This window comes from Rutidosis leptorrhynchoides, chromosome 3, assembly GCF_046630445.1.
Source record: "Rutidosis leptorrhynchoides isolate AG116_Rl617_1_P2 chromosome 3, CSIRO_AGI_Rlap_v1, whole genome shotgun sequence".
NCBI lineage: Eukaryota > Viridiplantae > Streptophyta > Magnoliopsida > Asterales > Asteraceae > Rutidosis > Rutidosis leptorrhynchoides.
In genome coordinates, this window is record NC_092335.1 from 459739739 (window position 1) to 459758806 (window position 19068).

At 33.4% G+C, this 19068-nt stretch overlaps 4 non-coding genes across 4 annotated transcripts; all 4 read left to right on the forward strand.

Moving 5' to 3' along the window:
• The first annotated feature begins 9399 nt into the window (after positions 1-9399).
• Positions 9400-9506, forward strand: LOC139903366 (small nucleolar RNA R71). Its single transcript, XR_011778191.1, has one exon. It is a non-coding gene; the product is annotated as a small nucleolar RNA R71 (small nucleolar RNA).
• A 2031-nt stretch (positions 9507-11537) lies between these two features.
• Positions 11538-11644, forward strand: LOC139903367 (small nucleolar RNA R71). The gene has a single exon (XR_011778192.1). It is a non-coding gene; the product is annotated as a small nucleolar RNA R71 (small nucleolar RNA).
• A 4066-nt stretch (positions 11645-15710) lies between these two features.
• Positions 15711-15817, forward strand: LOC139903077 (small nucleolar RNA R71). Its single transcript, XR_011777923.1, has one exon. It is a non-coding gene; the product is annotated as a small nucleolar RNA R71 (small nucleolar RNA).
• Positions 15818-17837: 2020 nt separating this feature from the next.
• LOC139903176 (small nucleolar RNA R71) lies at positions 17838-17944 on the forward strand. The gene has a single exon (XR_011778018.1). It is a non-coding gene; the product is annotated as a small nucleolar RNA R71 (small nucleolar RNA).
• The last annotated feature ends 1124 nt before the right edge of the window (positions 17945-19068 follow it).

Here is a 19068-nt window from a genome sequence, read left to right on the forward strand (position 1 = left end):
GCATTCATTTGAAATGTGCATGACTTGCAAAGTTTAGTTCACCAAACGGATCGACAACAAGTTTAAGTTTACAAAAGTAGTAAAGTACAAATGAAATATCTTGCGACATAATTAGTTTAAAATCACAGTAGCTATAAATAGCGTAAGTATGTAAACAATATGTTTGAATCCAAAGGTGCTATCACTAGCGTATGCATGTATGTATGCTTGACTCCAAGCATGAAATTAGAGTGTATGCATGTATGCTTGACCCCAAGCAAGTATGAATGTACGCGGAAGCATGTATCAAATAGCCATGTATGAACCTGAGAAACATATAGAAAAATGTCAACGAAAAACGTTGGTGAAATCATAGGTGTATTAATAAAAGTTATATTTTGAACCACAAGATTTAGTATTTCCATAAATTGATCATCCAAAAGTTGCATTCCAAAAGTTGGTTCGGGAGCACCCAATTATCAATGCTTAACATTTCCTTCCATAGAACCCCATCACTTAGTGTTAGAACATACACTGTTTCACGAAAATATATTCCATTCGTAAACGGTAGCGAACCGTTTGAATGAGGGTTTGTCAAACCCATATGGATCCATACAACATAAGTTCTCGCTTACACCCGGTAAGTGTAACTAATGATAATCGAATTGAGGATTTTTGTTCTAAACTCGCTGTAGAATGTTTGTTTCATCGGACTTGTGTTCAAAACATAAAAGTAAGTAGTATAGGATGTAACAAAGTATATGTTTCTCAGCCCACAATTTAAAAGTATAAAAAGTTGTTGAAAAGGTGGGACTATGATCTCACCTCGAGTGCACGAGTATAAAGGTACTTCACAAGGTAAACGTGTGCATGAAAGTTGCTTAGCCTTGACCTAAACAAGTAAGTTGTATCAATTAACCGGTTACAACACAAGGTCGGGTGAAATGTGTTCAATTAGTCCTATGGCTCGTTACGACTCAATTAAATATAGCATGTGAATCAATTTGTCAAGTTTCATACAAGAATCACGTATAAAAGCATGTTAGAACGATTGTATAAAAGTTTGGTTAAGTTTGACTAAAAGTCAAACTTGGTCAAAGTCAACGAAAAAGTCAACGCGTTCGGGTCGGGTCCCGAACTATTTTTCTATGCTAAATATTCATATACAAGTATATTAAAACAAGTTTCATGTGAATCGGAGGTCGGTAACTAGTCAAACATTTCACGTGAAATGGGACAAAATGAGCAGAATCTGGCCAGACCCATTTGCGCGCCGCGCGGGGTGAGGTGCTCGCCGCGCACCATGCTGTTCAGCTATTTTCTGCAGTTTTCAACTTATGCACGAATCCAACTTCAAAAATTCCTAACTCACAAACCGCAAATCTCCTAAACATGTATCTTATATCGTTGGAAAGGTATTTTGACGAGCAATACAACTAACCACATATCATCAAACAAAAACATCATTTACAATAGCCGAAATCTCATCAAGTGATCAATAAAAGTCCATTTTCAAAGTTTCAAGTTCATCAAATGCAATTTGAGTTCCGGGAATCCAATTCACACATATGATATGCCGTTTTGAAGGTAATGAAGCATACATTACAACTAATCACTAACAATTAACATTCCATGGCATTCAAGCATCCAAAAATTCATTTCAAGAACTAGCAAACCCTAATCATGTAACACAAAATCAATAATCACGTTTTTGAAGTTTCTTTGATCAATCTATACATCAACATGAAGCTAATGATGTTAGTAACACTTTTAAAACATGCACTTTAACAATCTAACAACATTTACTCTTTCAAAATCAAGAATTAAGCACACCCATTTCAAAGTTCATATTAGTTACTCCAAATCGACAAATCGAGCAAACAAAACATATATTCATGTTATACACGAGCCATAGACACTAACTAACACAATTTCAAGTCAAGAACACGAATTTAAAGAAAATTAGTGATTTTAGAAAGTTACCCAAAACGGATGAAATTGGTACCAAATCGAAGAGGATGAAGAGAGGATCACGAATATGTAATTTGTTTTGATGTTTGCTTCTCCAATCGGATTTAGATGATGATTTTGTGATTTTGGTGTTTATGTTCATAAAAGAGAAGTAGAGAGAAAAAGAGGAAGAAATGTGGAAGGTGTTGGTGGAAATGAATGGAGGAGGTGAAGTGGTTGACTAGTTGACCTAGTCACCACTTTGCCCACTTGTCAACTTAAGTCCCTCATGTTTGTAGTCGGGTGCGGGAATTAACCAAACGAAATATTTTAAAAACGCTCGAGTAGACGAGTGAAGTTATAATTAAATAACGAGAATATTATAAACGTTAGTCAACGGAAATTGGGAATTTAAATAGCGAAAGATATTATTTAAAAAAAAAGACGGTGTTAAAAATAAATTTAACGGAAAAATGCGGGATGTTACAAACTCTCCTACGTTTAGCCATCATTAAACTCTGTGCCATGTGGATCACAGCATCCACAGTAACCTTCTCGGCAGAAATCACATTCCCTTGAACATCCTCGGGTAGACCCTCGATATACCGCTCTATCCTGCGGGCTTCAGTTGGGAACATTTCAGGACATAAGGTAGAAAGCTCTAAAAAACGATTGGTATAGCTTTCGATATCGGTTCCTTTAACTCTGAGTTCCCAGTACTCAGCCTCGAGCTTTTGGACTTGACTTCTTGGGCAAAACTTAGTGATCATCATGCCTTTGAGTTCATCCCATGGGGCAGTATTAGCATTATCTATTTCCACAGATTTGGCATGAGCAGTCCACCATGTCATAGCATTGCCAGTGAGTGAACTTGTGGAAAACTTCACTCGATCATTATCTCTGCAGTTACAGATACGGAAGATTGATTCTAGCTTTTCAAACTATCGGACCAGTTCTACGACTTCTTCTTTTCCACTAAAAGTGGGTGGGTTACAGTTCTTAAAATCTTTATAGGAGCAAGTTTTAGAAGGAACATTATGATTGTTGTTGTTATTGTTATTGCCTTGGGTGGCCGTAGCAGCAATTGAAGTTGCTCAGTAGAAAGAGTGACATTTGGTATAAGATTGTTGTTGTTGTTACCACGAGTTGAGTGAGCCATTGATCTTCAATACATAAATACATTATTAGTTGAAGAATCAAGATGTTATAAGTTTACAATCATGATTTATAACGTTTGCACAACACACATAGGTGAATAAGACAATATGCTTAAATAAACACTTAACATTATTGGAAACGAGGCATTATATAAGCCTTTATTACACGAGTTTGGAATGGAAAAATTTTAGGCATAAGCCTTTACATAGATGGGTAAATGGAAAATAGGAAAACAAAAGGTAGGTTTTAGTTCTTCTTTTTCTCGTTCTCAGCTTCCTTCATAAATTTCTCTATCTTTTCATTTTTCTCCTTTTGTTTCTCGTGGAGGTATTCAAAATTATCGTAGAGGTTAGTGATGCGGCTGTTGACAAAGTTGTTGTTGAAATCCTTGATAGCCAGTTGATGATTGATTCGGTTTTTCTCTATTTTCATCTTAGACTCAACTAGTTCTTGGAGGTAGGAAAGAGATTGCTTTCCCCAACGGGTATTCCGTTCTTCCTCAGTCTTCACTTTCATTACTGTCTCCATTACTTTGTCCATGTTATTTTTCACAAGTTTTTCTAGTTTTTCAGTTTGAGAATCGAAGGACTCTTTGATGATTTCTTTCAAGATTGTGTTTTCTTTTTCTAGGTTGTTTAGACGCATTTCTATCCGAGCAACTTGGCGCCTACTATACTCTTTATTCTTATCACAACTTCGCTGAAGGTTGAGGATATCAGACTCCACCCTTACGTGTTCCATGTTATTACAAAATAATGGATCGGCTTCTCTAGTGGCGGCGGGTTCGGGTTGTTTTCTCTTTCGAGATGAGTTTTCAGATGATTCTTTAATAGGCTCTTCTTCAGGCTCATAACCTGAGAAGTCACTATCGTAGTTAGGGAGGTCTTGAAGAGCATTCCGTTTGGGAGTATTCATCGGTTGATGAGAGTCAGCAGTATTGGCATGATGTTTTCCTTTGCTTTCATTTCTCGGGGTTGGATAATATTCGGGAGACCCACGCGAGTTGTAATGAGTGTTCGGGCTATAGTTCATTGGTGGTGAAGGAGGACTATAAAGTGGGCTTCGAACTGATTTTTCGGTAGAAGATCCTTCAGTATCTTTCTCAGCTGGTTTGAAAAGAGTCATTTTGTTTATTTGATGATAGCTTGACATCCTAACATTAAGATAGAGATTTTGATTAGATTTTTAAGCTAGGATTGTAAAGAATGAGAGGTAGGGTTGAACTCTTTGCTTTAACATTCTAAGGTAATCCTAAGTGATTTAAAGTCTAAGGCAGGAAAGGTTATAGTTTCCTAGATCGCTAAGGTACCCTAGCTAACAAGTAAGGCACACATAAAATGCAATCCTGGTTCTCTATAACAGCCTGGTTATGCTCTGATACCAATCTATCACACCCCCAGTTAGGGCCTGGGCAAAATGTGATTCAATATCATAATACATACCAACATATTATAAAATGAGAACAAATACTATATGAATAAAACCAAATTTGCAGCGGAAGGATTAATAATGTCGTTACAAGAATTATAAATTGTTCAAATGCAGAAAAGTAAATATGCGATAAGTCTTGATCCTAGCCAAGTAAGTCATAACATAAGCAGTAGATATAGAGGTCCTGATCATTCAGTACCTGAGACAAACATGCTAAAAGTGTCAACCAAAAAGGTTGAGTGAAATTCATAGGTTTAACAAATATGATTGACCGTTTGTTCTTAGACCACAAGATTTGTTATAAAAGTAGATCACGCAGATCCAAAAGTAGTACTGATTCGTGATATTTTAGACTAAACGTTTGTTTTGTTGCCCCGATGATAAGTTGACAGTACCTTATCACCATGTTTAAATCATTATTAAGTAATACAAAGACATCGCGGTCAAATGTATCGGGGACGTTACTCCCGATAGGCCTACCCCCAATAATTAAGAATGCCTTATCCTGAAAGCAATTAAAAAATATCACTGTGGGGTCTTAGTAGCATAAGCTAGTCATAGTACAGTTTAGGTTCGTACTTGTGTCTAAGTTGTTTAAAGTATAAAAGCAGCATGTGTCTCACCCCAGTAAGTATAAAAAGTGCTATAGCAATAAGAGTGGGGCTATGAAAGTCACCTTAGTAATTCGGTGAGTGAAAGTATTCCTTAAAGAGAAAGTATGGATGATCGAAGCACAGAGAAGTCAACCTAAGAATAAGTTGAGAATAGTTTAGATGGTTTGCCCGTATTATGATAAGTGTAAGTATTTTCTTTTATAGTAAGTTTAAAGAAGGTTTATCGTTTTGGAAAGGCTTTTCATACTAGACAAGCTTCCAATCTAACACTTTCAATTTAAAATGGCCTTTTCAGGTCATAGGTTTCTGAGCCACAGGATCCTTTAACTCGGTAATCCAAACTCTCCGCCTAGACTTTCGAGCGTCCATCCACTCGAGAAAGATCAAGATCTATACCCATCTAATATACCGTTCCAATACGTTTTTAGGTGCGTATAGGAATACAACACTTTAAATACTTTATACAATAAGTATTTACTTAAGTTCGATTGTATTATCGTTATTAAGATTGTTTGGTTTTTAAATCCTAATAATAAGTAGGATATATTTAAGTAGGTAAACAAGTGTTATACATAGAAATTGTGTTTTATGAATAGGTATGTATTAATATCAAGTTAATATGTATATATATATATATATATATATATATATATATATATATATATATATATATATATATATATATATATATATATATATATGTATATATCTTATATGTTAAAATATGTATAGTTTAATTTTAAGTTTTATGTCAATATAAGTACCAATAATTATCTAAAAATGCTAACAAGTGTTTTATTGATTTCATAACAGTAAGTGACATGTATAAAACATTATAAAAATTTTCTTTACATAAATATTAAGTTTTATGTATTAAATATTAAATTTTTTTATAGCTAAAATACAAATAAATAGATAAACAAGTTTAACAACACATTTTATATTTTTCTTAGGTTCTACTGACCAAAATAAACTTAGGAAAAATCTATAAATTTTTGTTATGTGTAAAAGTATTTATTTCTAATTTCTTTTTCGGTTCAAGATAAATCAAAGTTTATAAAGTAATAATTATTATATCAACTCAATTAATTCATCTAAAATTTTCGTATGCCTAATATAGTGTATTAAGCTTAGAAAAATTATTTGTACATTTATATTAATAGTTTAACTATTTAATTCAACTTTTGTATTGTTTTTAGTTTAAATTCGGAATTAAATAGAAATATTTAATTATTAATTCTAAAAATAATTTTTATAACTTTCTTATTAGTTACTAAGTAATTTCCATTGATTATTATAGTCATAAACATGATATATCATTAAATTCTATTTTTCTTTTTAAAAATAGATTTTCCGGTACTGTAGCAAAAGTAGAAGAAAATACAAATTAATTATTTAAATTGACAAATAAATCAAACATAAATTTTTATAATTACTTTTATGACATAAGGAACAAGCATAAATTATAAAACATAATATATAAAATTGGTTACTATTTATTTCTTCATTATCTATATATACCGAATATAAAAAAATCAGTTTTTGATTTTTAATAACTATAAATTCGAATGTATAATTCATAAAAATAATTTTTATAGTCATTAGGATACTTAATACTAATTATCATGTATTTACATTATTTATTATAATTAATTTCGTATTTATTTGGTATTTAACATAAAACCAGCACAAAAATATGATAAAAACTATAAAAATAATATAGAGAACTTACAAAAATAATTTTTGCAGAGGTTTGAGAGAGAATTCTTCAAGTTTTTGGTGTACAAAATTTGTGAACTAGGCTATGATATTATAGTTACAATTTTTGGTAAAGAGAAAATATAAAAATATAAAAGTTTATATAAAAAAATAACTAGTGTCTTGTAAAAAAAATTAAAAGTATTTATGGCCAGTCATGCCACCATTTCAAAATATAAATAAATAAAAGTAAAGTTAAAAGTAGGAATAAAATAAATAAAAGTGGATCTAGATCTAGTTTATATATAAAAAAATACTACTTTTTAAAATATATATATATATATATATATATATATATATATATATATATATATATATATATTTCATAGTTCTAAAAATGTTAACTAACTAAATTTCTATTTTTATTTAATTATTAAATACGAATTTTGATAAATATAAATATATATTCGGTATTTATAAAGTTATAATTAATAAATGTGGTTTTTATTTAATTAAATTATTACTTTATAATTTTATTAGTTTTATATATGTTACTACATTTATATATACTTGTATTTATTAATTGTATAATATATTAACTAAATACAAAATTAATATAAGTATTTTATATGTAATCATGTTATGACATAAATTTTTTTTTTTATAAAAATTCTTACGCGTACGTTGTTGAATAAAATTTATTATTCGTTTAACGTTCGTTAATTTCGTATGTATATAACGACCTTTTATTAGTACTTAGAGTTTATTCATTATACTTAAATCTTTTATTCGGGCATTATATAGATGGAAAAATGAGGGTCGTTATAATACCACTATATTGGCATTGATTAGTTACCATGTGTAGGATTTGTCCTTTGATTTCATTATCTGGCGCATTAACATCTGGCCGAATAATGGCATGACCTTGGCCCGTGCGTGTAGCTCTCATTCGGTCTTCCATACTTTGAGCTCCCGTTACTTCCATAATTGAATTTGTTGAATACGAATCACTAGAGGATTCTGATTTAACGGTTTGTGGTTCAGGAGGAATGATTAGCACTTCAGGATCTTGGAATTGTCCTTGAAGATAGGTTTGTCAGATTCTAATGAGTTGTCGCTCAATTAGACAATACCCCCCATCTATTAATAGTCATAGTCCAATGTCCACAAGTGTCGGTCTTTTATCCAAACCCTAATTATGGTACAAAATCCAATAACCCCGTCTTAATATTTAGTCCAACATCACGATTACTTTGGCTCAAATAAGCATAATAATAACTTAGTTACGAGACATTAATTTAAAAAGGAAGAAAATAGCTTACAGTGATTATTAATCGCGAAGCGTTACACGGACAGAGTTCCAACTTTAAAACTCGTAAAACATTTCTTACAATAACCCATTTATTATTAAACTTAAATTAAAATTAAAATTATAATTATAATATATATATATATATATATATATATATATATATATATATATATATATATATATATATATTACATATAGAGAGAAAGAAAGAAATTGAGGTGTGTGAAACTCGAGCAGAAACTGGCCAATTTATAGAACTGAACCACCTCCTGAGTGCCATGCGATCGCATGGTTTTTGTGCTTCCTGGCCATGCGATCGCATGGCCAGCCTGGATCAGATATTTTGTAAACCAAAAACGTGGGCTCCTGAGTTAATTTATTATATAATATAATTTATGTAATTATATATATATATATATTATATTATATTCTTGTGGATAGTTGACTTGTACTTTCAGCTCCTTGAGTCATACATTGATGCCCGGTTTATGCCTCTGTTCCGGATTTTCGAACGTCTTCTAGTATGCTTTAATATCTTGTACTTTATGTTTCGCAACTTGTAATTTACACAAAAAATTATTTTCCTCAACTCCCAAAATCAAGTCTTAACAAGTTTGATTGCTTAACATGTTGGAAACACTTAATCATGTAAATATCAATTTCATTTAATATAAATAAACATGGAAAAGTTCGGGTCACTACACCAGGTCTTTGTTGATTGAAAGTTTTGTTTTGAGTTTGTTGGTTATTCAGACCTTGTTGGTTATACGAGTTGTTGTTAGGTCCATTTGGATTGTAAAGAATGTTTTGATTTCGATTAAAGTTTGGCTTTGGCGGTTGATAATTATTTTGATAATTATTTTTCGGCCTTTGGTTCATGTAGGAAACATTCTCACGTTGTTCCATCATTTGTTCAATGTTACCATCTTTTGTTAAGTGTGGTCCACCGCATTGCTCACAATTGATTCGTATTGCGTGAATATCTTTAGTCATCTTTTCCATTCGTCTCTTGAAAGCATCTATTTTTGCGGAAACGGAATTAAAGTGATGGCTAGAATCGGCTCTAGCCGCTTTAGATGAACGAAAATATCTTTTTCCTGGTGCCACTCATGCGAGTGGGAGGCTGTATTATCAATTATCTTGTGAGCTTCGGTAGCGGTTTTCTTCATAATGGAACCACCAGCTGCTGTGTCGATGTCTTTTCGTGTAGCAACGTCGACACCTTGGTAGAATATTTGTACTATTTAATAAGTGTCTAAACCGTGCTGAGGACATCCTCTCAACAACTTCCCGAATCTTGTCCATGCCTCATATAATGTTTCATTTGGATTTTGCGCGAACGTAACAATTTCTCCTTGAAGTCTCACGGCTTTAGATGCCGGAAAGAATCTTTTAAGAAATTTCTCAACTAAGACATCCCATGTGTCAATCGCCCCTTCAGGTAACGATTCTAACCAATCTTTGGCTTCTCCCTTTAAAGTTCAGGGAAACAACATGAGATAGATCTATTCATCCTCAACTTCTCTGATTTTGAATAGAGTACATATCCTATTAAAGGTTCGAAGATGTTCGTTTGGATCTTCTTTTGGCATACCACTATATTGGCATTGATTAGTTACCATGTGTAGGATTTATCCTTTGATTTCATTATCTGGCGCATTAACATCTGGCTGAATAATGGCGTGACCTTGGCCCGTGCGTGTAGCAATCATTCGGTCTTCCATACTTTGAGGTCCCGTTACTTCCATAATTGAATTTGTTGAATACGAATCACTAGAGGATTCTGATTTAACGGTTTGTGGTTCAGGAGGAATGATTAGCGCTTCAGGATCTTGGAATTGTCCTTGAAGATAGGTTCGTCAGATTCTAATGAGTTGTCGCTCAAATAGACAATACCCCCCATCTATTAATAGTCATAGTCCAATGTCCACAAGTGTCGGTCTTTTATCCAAACCCTAATTATGGTACAAAATCCAATAACCCCATCTTAATATTTAGTCCAACATCACGATTACTTCGGCTCAAATAAGCATAATAATAACTTAGTTACGAGACATTAATTTAAAAAGCAAGAAAATAGCTTACAGTGATTATTAATCGCGTAGCGTTACACGGACAGAGTTCCAACTTTAAAACTCGTAAAACATTTCTTACAATAACCCAATTATTATTAAACTTAAATTAAAATTTAAATTATAATCATAAATATATATATATATATATATATATATATATATATATATATATATATATATATATATATATATATATATATATATATATATATATATATATATATATATATATATATATATATATATATATATATTACATATAGAGAGAAAGAAAGAAATTGAGGTGTGTGAAACTCGAGCAGAAACTGGCCAATTTATAGAACTGAACCACCTCCTGAGTGCCATGCGATCGCATGGTTTTTGTGCTTCCTGGCCATGCGATCGCATGGCCAGCCTGGATCAGATATTTTGCAAACCAAAAACGTGGGCTCCTGAGTTAATTTATTATATAATATAATTTATGTAATTATATATATATATATTATATTATATTCTTGTGGATAGTTGACTTGTACTTTCAGCTCCTTGAGTCATACATTGATGCCCGGTTTATGCCTCGGTTCCGGATTTTCGAACGTCTTCTAGTATGCTTTAATATCTTGTACTTTATGTTTCGCAACTTGTAATTTACACAAAAAATTATTTTCCTCAACTCCCAAAATCAAGTCTTAACAAGTTTGATTGCTTAACATGTTGGAAACACTTAATCATGTAAATATCAATTTCATTTAATATAAATAAACATGGAAAAGTTCGGGTCACTACACCAGGTCTTTGTTGATTGAAAGTTTTGTTTTGAGTTGGTTGGTTATTCAGACCTTGTTGGTTATACGAGTTGTTGTTAGGTCCATTTGGATTGTAAAGAATGTTTTGATTTCGATTAAAGTTTGGCTTTGGCGGTTGATAATTATTTTGATAATTATTTTTCGGCCTTTGGTTCATGTAGGAAACATTCTCACGTTGTTCCATCATTTGTTCAATGTTACCATCTTTTGTTAAGTGTGGTCCACCGCATTGCTCACAACTGATTCGTATTGCGTGAATATCTTTAGTCATCTTTTCCATTCGTCTCTTGAAAGCATCTATTTTTGCGGAAACGGAATTAAAGTGATGGCTAGAATCGGCTCTAGCCGCTTTAGATGAACGAAAATATCTTTTTCCTGGTGCCACTCATGCGAGTGGGAGGCTGTATTATCAATTATCTTGTGAGCTTCGGTAGCGGTTTTCTTCATAATGGAACCACCAGCTGCTGTGTCGATGTCTTTTCGTGTAGCAACGTCGACACCTTGGTAGAATATTTGTACTATTTGATAAGTGTCTAAACCGTGCTGAGGACATCCTCTCAACAACTTCCCGAATCTTGTCCATGCCTCATATAATGTTTCATTTGGATTTTGCGCGAACGTAACAATTTCTCCTTGAAGTCTCACGGCTTTAGATGCCGGAAAGAATCTTTTAAGAAATTTCTCAACTAAGACATCCCATGTGTCAATCGCCCCTTCAGGTAACGATTCTAACCAATCTTTGGCTTCTCCCTTTAAAGTTCAGGGAAACAACATGAGATAGATCTATTCATCCTCAACTTCTCTGATTTTGAATAGAGTACATATCCTATTAAAGGTTCGAAGATGTTCGTTTGGATCTTCTTTTGGCATACCACTATATTGGCATTGATTAGTTACCATGTGTAGGATTTATCCTTTGATTTCATTATCTGGCACATTAACATCTGGCTGAATAATGGCGTGACCTTGGCCCGTGCGTGTAGCAATCATTCGGTCTTCCATACTTTGAGGTCCCGTTACTTCCATAATTGAATTTGTTGAATACGAATCACTAGAGGATTCTGATTTAACGGTTTGTGGTTCAGGAGGAATGATTAGCGCTTCAGGATCTTGGAATTGTCCTTGAAGATAGGTTCGTCAGATTCTGATGAGTTGTCGCTCAATTAGACAATACCCCCCATCTATTAATAGTCATAGTCCAATGTCCACAAGTGTCGGTCTTTTATCCAAACCCTAATTATGGTACAAAATCCAATAACCCCATCTTAATATTTAGTCCAACATCACGATTACTTCGGCTCAAATAAGCATAATAATAACTTAGTTACGAGACATTAATTTAAAAAGCAAGAAAATAGCTTACAGTGATTATTAATCGCGTAGCGTTACACGGACAGAGTTCCAACTTTAAAACTCGTAAAACATTTCTTACAATAACCCAATTATTATTAAACTTAAATTAAAATTTAAATTATAATCATAATATATATATATATATATATATATATATATATATATATATATATATATATATATATATATATATATATATATATTACATATAGAGAGAAAGAAAGAAATTGAGGTGTGTGAAACTCGAGCAGAAACTGGCCAATTTATAGAACTGAACCACCTCCTGAGTGCCATGCGATCGCATGGTTTTTGTGCTTCCTGGCCATGCGATCGCATGGCCAGCCTGGATCAGATATTTTGCAAACCAAAAACGTGGGCTCCTGAGTTAATTTATTATATAATATAATTTATATAATTATATATATATATATTATATTATATTCTTGTGGATAGTTGACTTGTACTTTCAGCTCCTTGAGTCGTACATTGATGCCCGGTTTATGCCTCGGTTCCGGATTTTCAAACGTCTTCTAGTATGCTTTAATATCTTGTACTTTATGTTTCGCAACTTGTAATTTACACAAAAAATTATTTTCCTCAACTCCCAAAATCAAGTCTTAACAAGTTTGATTGCTTAACATTTTGGAAACACTTAATCATGTAAATATCAATTTCATTTAATATAAATAAACATGGAAAAGTTCGGGTCACTACACTAGGTCTTTGTTGATTGAAAGTTTTGTTTTGAGTTGGTTGGTTATTCAGACCTTGTTGGTTATACGAGTTGTTGTTAGGTCCATTTGGATTGTAAAGAATGTTTTGATTTCGATTAAAGTTTGGCCTTGGCGGTTGATAATTATTTCTCGGCCTTTGGTTCATGTAGGAAACATTCTCACGTTGTTCCATCATTTGTTCAATGTTACTATCTTTCGTTAAGTGTGGTCCACCGCATTACTCACAACTGATTCGTATTGCGTGAATATCTTTAGTCATCTTTTCCATTCGTCTCTTGAAAGCATCTATTTTTGCGGAAACGGAATCAAAGTCATGGCTAGAATCGGCTCTAGCCACTTTAGATGAACGAAAAATATCTTTTTCCTGGTGCCACTCATGCGAGTGGGAGGCTGTATTATCAATTATCTTGTGAGCTTCGGTAGCGGTTTTCTTCATAATGGAACCACCAGCTGCTGTGTCGATGTCTTTTCGTGTAGCAACGTCGACACCTTGGTAGAATATTTGTACTATTTGATAAGTGACTAAACCGTGCTGAGGACATCCTCTCAACAACTTCCCGAATCTTGTCCATGCCTCATATAATGTTTCATTTGCATTTTGCGCGAACGTAACAATTTCTCCTTGAAGTCTCACGGCTTTAGATGCTGGAAAGAATCTTTTAAGAAATTTCTCAACTAAGACATCCCATGTGTCAATCGCCCCTTCAGGTAACGATTCTAACCAATCTTTGGCTTCTCCCTTTAAAGTTCAGGGAAACAACATGAGATAGATCTATTCATCCTCAACTTCTCTGATTTTGAATAGAGTACATATCCTATTAAAGGTTCGAAGATGTTCGTTTGGATCTTCTTTTGGCATACCACTATATTGGCATTGATTAGTTACCATGTGTAGGATTTGTCATTTGATTTCATTATCTGGCGCATTAACATCTGGCCGAATAATGGCGTGACCTTGGCCCGTGCGTGTAGCTCTCATTCGGTCTTCCATACTTTGAGGTCCCATTACTTCCATAATTGAATTTGTTGAATATGAATCACTAGAGGATTCTGATTTAACGGTTTGTGGTTCAGGAGGAATGATTAGCGCTTCAGGATCTTGGAATTGTCCTTGAAGATAGGTTCGTCAGATTCTAATGAGTTGTCGCTCAATTAGACAATACCCCCCATCTATTAATAGTCATAGTCCAATGTCCACAAGTGTCGGTCTTTTATCCAAACCCTAATTATGGTACAAAATCCAATAACCCCGTCTTAATATTTAGTCCAACATCACGATTACTTAGGCTCAAATAAGCATAATAATAACTTAGTTACGAGACATTAATTTAAAAAGGAAGAAAATAGCTTACAGTGATTATTAATCGCGAAGCGTTACACGGACAGAGTTCCAACTTTAAAACTCGTAAAACATTTCTTACAATAACCCAATTATTATTAAACTTAAATTAAAATTTAAATTATAATTATATATATATATATATATATATATATATATATATATATATATATATATATATATATATATATATATATATTACATATAGAGAGAAAGAAAGAAATTGAGGTGTGTGAAACTCGAGCAGAAACTGGCCAATTTATAGAACTGAACCACCTCCTGAGTGCCATGCGATCGCATGATTTTTGTGCTTCCTGGCCATGCGATCGCATGGCCAGCCTGGATCAGATATTTTGCAAACCAAAAACGTGGGCTCCTGAGTTAATTTATCATATAATATAATTTATATAATTATATATATATATATATATATATATATATATTATATTATATTCTTGTGGATAGTTGACTTGTACTTTCAGCTCTGTTGAGTCGTACATTGATGCCCGGTTTATGCCTCGGTTCCGGATTTTCGAACGTCTTCTAGTATGCTTTAATATCTTGTACTTTATGTTTCGCAACTTGTAATTTACACAAAAAATTATTTTACTCAACTCCAAAATCAAGTCTTAACAAGTTTGATTGCTTAACATGTTGGAAACACTTAATCATGTAAATATCAATTTCATTTAATATAAATAAACATGGAAAAGTTCGGGTCACTACACCAGGTCTTTGTTGATTGAAAGTTTTGTTTTGAGTTGGTTGGTTATTCAGACCTTGTTGGTTATACGAGTTGTTGTTAGGTCCATTTGGATTGTAAACAATGTTTTGATTTTAATTAAAGTTTGGCCTTGGCGGTTGATAATTGTTTTGATAATTATTTCTCGGCCTTTGGTTCATGTAGGAAACATTCTCACGTTGTTCCATCATTTGTTCAATGTTACCATCTTTCGTTAAGTGTGGTCCACCGCATTGCTCACAACTGATTCGTATTGCATGAATATCTTTAGTCATCTTTTCCATTCGTCTATTGAAAGCATCTATTTTTGCGGAAACGGAATCAAAGTCTTGGCTAGAATCGGCTCTAGCCGCTTTAGATGAACAAAAAATATCTTTTTCCTGGTGCCACTCATGCGAGTGGGAGGCTGTATTATCAATTATCTTGTGAGCTTCGGTAGCAGTTTTCTTCATAATGGAACCACCAGCTGCTGTGTCGATGTCTTTTCGTGTAGCAACGTCGACACCTTGGTAGAATATTTGTACTATTTGATAAGTGTCTAAACTGTGCTGAGGACATCCTTTCAACAACTTCCCGAATCTTGTCCATGCCTCATATAATGTTTCATTTGGCTTTTGCGCGAACGTAACAATTTCTCCTTGAAGTCTCAAGGCTTTAGATGCCGGAAAAAATCTTTTAAGAAATTTCTCAACTAAGACATCCCATGTGTCAATCGCCCCTTCAGGTAACGATTCTAACCAATCTTTGGCTTCTCCCTTTAAAGTCCAGGGAAACAACATGAGATAGATCTATTCATCCTCAACTTCTCTGATTTTGAATAGAGTACATATCCTATTAAAGGTTCGAAGATGTTCGTTTGGATCTTCTTTTGGCATACCACTATATTGGCATTGATTAGTTACCATGTGTAGGATTTGTCCTTTGATTTCATTATCTGGCGCATTAACATCTGGCAGAATAATGGCGTGACCTTGGCCCGTGCGTGTAGCTCTCATTCGGTCTTCCATACTTTGAGGTCCCGTTACTTCCATAATTGAATTTGTTGAATACGAATCACTAGAGGATTCTGATTTAACGGTTTGTGGTTCAGGAGGAATGATTAGCGCTTCAGGATCTTAGAATTGTCCTTGAAGATAGGTTCGTCAGATTCTAATGAGTTGTCGCTCAATTAGACAATACCCCCCATCTATTAATAGTCATAGTCCAATGTCTACAAGTATCGGTCTTTTATCCAAACCCTAATTATGGTACAATATCCAATAACCCCGTCTTAATATTTAGTCCAACATCACGATTACTTCGGCTCAAATAAGCATAATAATAACTTAGTTACGAGACATTAATTTAAAAAGGAAGAACATAGCTTACAGTGATTATTAATCGCGTAGCGTTACACGGACAGAGTTCCAACTTTAAAACTCGTAAAACATTTCTTACAATAACCCAATTATTATTAAACTTAAATTAAAATTATAATTATAATTATAAATATATATATATATATATATATATATATATATATATATATATATATATATATATATATATATATATATATATATATATATATATATATATATATATATATATATATATATATATATATATATATATATATATATAGAGAAAGAAATAAATTGAGGTGTGTGAAACTCGAGCAGAAACTGGCCAATTTATAGAACTGAACCACCTCCTGAGTGCCATGCGATCGCATGGTTTTTGTGCTTCCTGGCCATGCGATCGCATGGCCAACCTGGATCAGATATTTTGCAAACCAAAAACGTGGGCTCCTGAGTTAATTTATTATATAATATAATTTATATAATTATATATATATATTATATTATATTCTTGTGGATAGTTGACTTGTACTTTCAGCTCCGCTGAGTCGTACATTGATGCCCAGTTTATGCCTCGGTTTCGGATTTTCGAACGTCTTCTAGTATGCTTTAATATCTTGTACTTTATGTTTCGCAACTTGTAATTTACACAAAAAATTATTTTCGTCAACTCCCAAAATCAAGTCTTAACAAGTTTGATTGCTTAACATGTTGGAAACACTTAATCATGTAAATATCAATTTCATTTAATATAAATAAACATGGAAAAGTTTGGGTCACTACACCAGGTCTTTGTTGATTGAAAGTTTTGTTTTGAGTTGGTTGGTTATTCAGACCTTGTTGGTTATACGAGTTGTTGTTAGGTCCATTTGGATTGTAAAGAATGTTTTGATTTCGATTAAAGTTTGGCCTTAGCGGTTGATAATTATTTCTCGGCCTTTGGCTCATGTAGGAAACATTCTCACGTTGTTCCATCATTTGTTCAATGTTACCATCTTTCGTTAAGTGTGGTCCACCGCATTGCTCACAACTGATTCGTATTGCATGAATATCTTTAGTCATCTTTTCCATTCGTCTCTTGAAAGCATCTATTTTTGCGGAAACGGAATCAAAGTCATGGCTAGAATCGGCTCTAGCCGCTTTAGATGAACAAAAAATATCTTTTTCCTAGTGCCACTCATGCGAGTGGGAGGCTGTATTATCAATTATCTTGTGAGCTTCGGAAGCGGTTTTCTTCATAATGGAACCACCAGCTGCTGTGTCGATGTCTTTTCGTGTAGCAACGTCGACACCTTGGTAGAATATTTGTACTATTTGATAAGTGTCTAAACTGTGCTGAGGACATCCTCTCAACAACTTCCCGAATCTTGTCCATGCCTCATATAATGTTTCATTTGGCTTTTGCGCGAACGTAACAATTTCTCCTTGAAGTCTCACGGCTTTAGATGCCGGAAAGAATCTTTTAAGTAATTTCTCAACTAAGACATCCCATGTGTCAATCGCCCCTTCAGGTAACGATTTTAACCAATCTTTGGCTTCTCCCTTTAAAGTCCAGGGAAACAACATGAGATAGATCTATTCATCCTCAACTACTCTGATTTTGAATAAAGTACATATCCTATTAAAGGTTCGAAGATGTTCGTTTGGATCTTCTTTTGGCATACCACTATATTAGCATTGATTAGTTACCATGTGTAGGATTTGTCCTTTGATTTCATTATCTGGCGCATTAACATCTGGCCGAATAATGGCGTAACCTTGGCCCGTGCGTGTAGCTCTCATTCGGCCTTCCATACTTTGAGGTCCTGTTACTTCCATAATTGAATTTGTTGAATACGAATCACTAGAGGATTCTGATTTAACGGTTTGTGGTTCAGGAGGAATGATTAGCGCTTCAGGATCTTGGAATTGTCCTTGAAGATAGGTTCGTCATATTCTAATGAGTTGTCGCTCAATTAGACAATACCCCCCATCTATTAATAGTCATAGTCCAATGTCCACAAGTGTCGGTCTTTTATCCAAACCCTAATTATGGTACAAAATCCAATAACCCCTTAATATTTAGTCCAACATCACGATTACTTCGGCTCAAATAAGCATAATAATAACTTAGTTACGAGACATTAATTTAAAAAGGAAGAACATAGCTTACAGTTGTGATGACCCGGAAATTTCTGACCAAATTTAAACTTAATCTTTGTATGATTAACATTTCCGACACGATAAGCAAAGTCTGTAAAACTGAATCTCAAAATTTTTGAACTACTTTTATATATTTAAAAAACCTTCGATTGTTTTCGACGATTCGCGAACAATTATATGTAAATAGATACATATATACTATAACTTGAAAAGGTAACAATGTTTTAATTGCATGATACCGTACATTAAACTTATTGGTTTATATATCTAATTGAATATATATGATTTAAAGTTATTTAGTAAACGATAGTAACATTCGTTTATTGATTCGATTGATATTCAGATAAGTTAACTAAAGCGTTTAAGACGAACCAGTATGCTACAGTATTTTCAAATTGCTACAGTACCCAAAATGC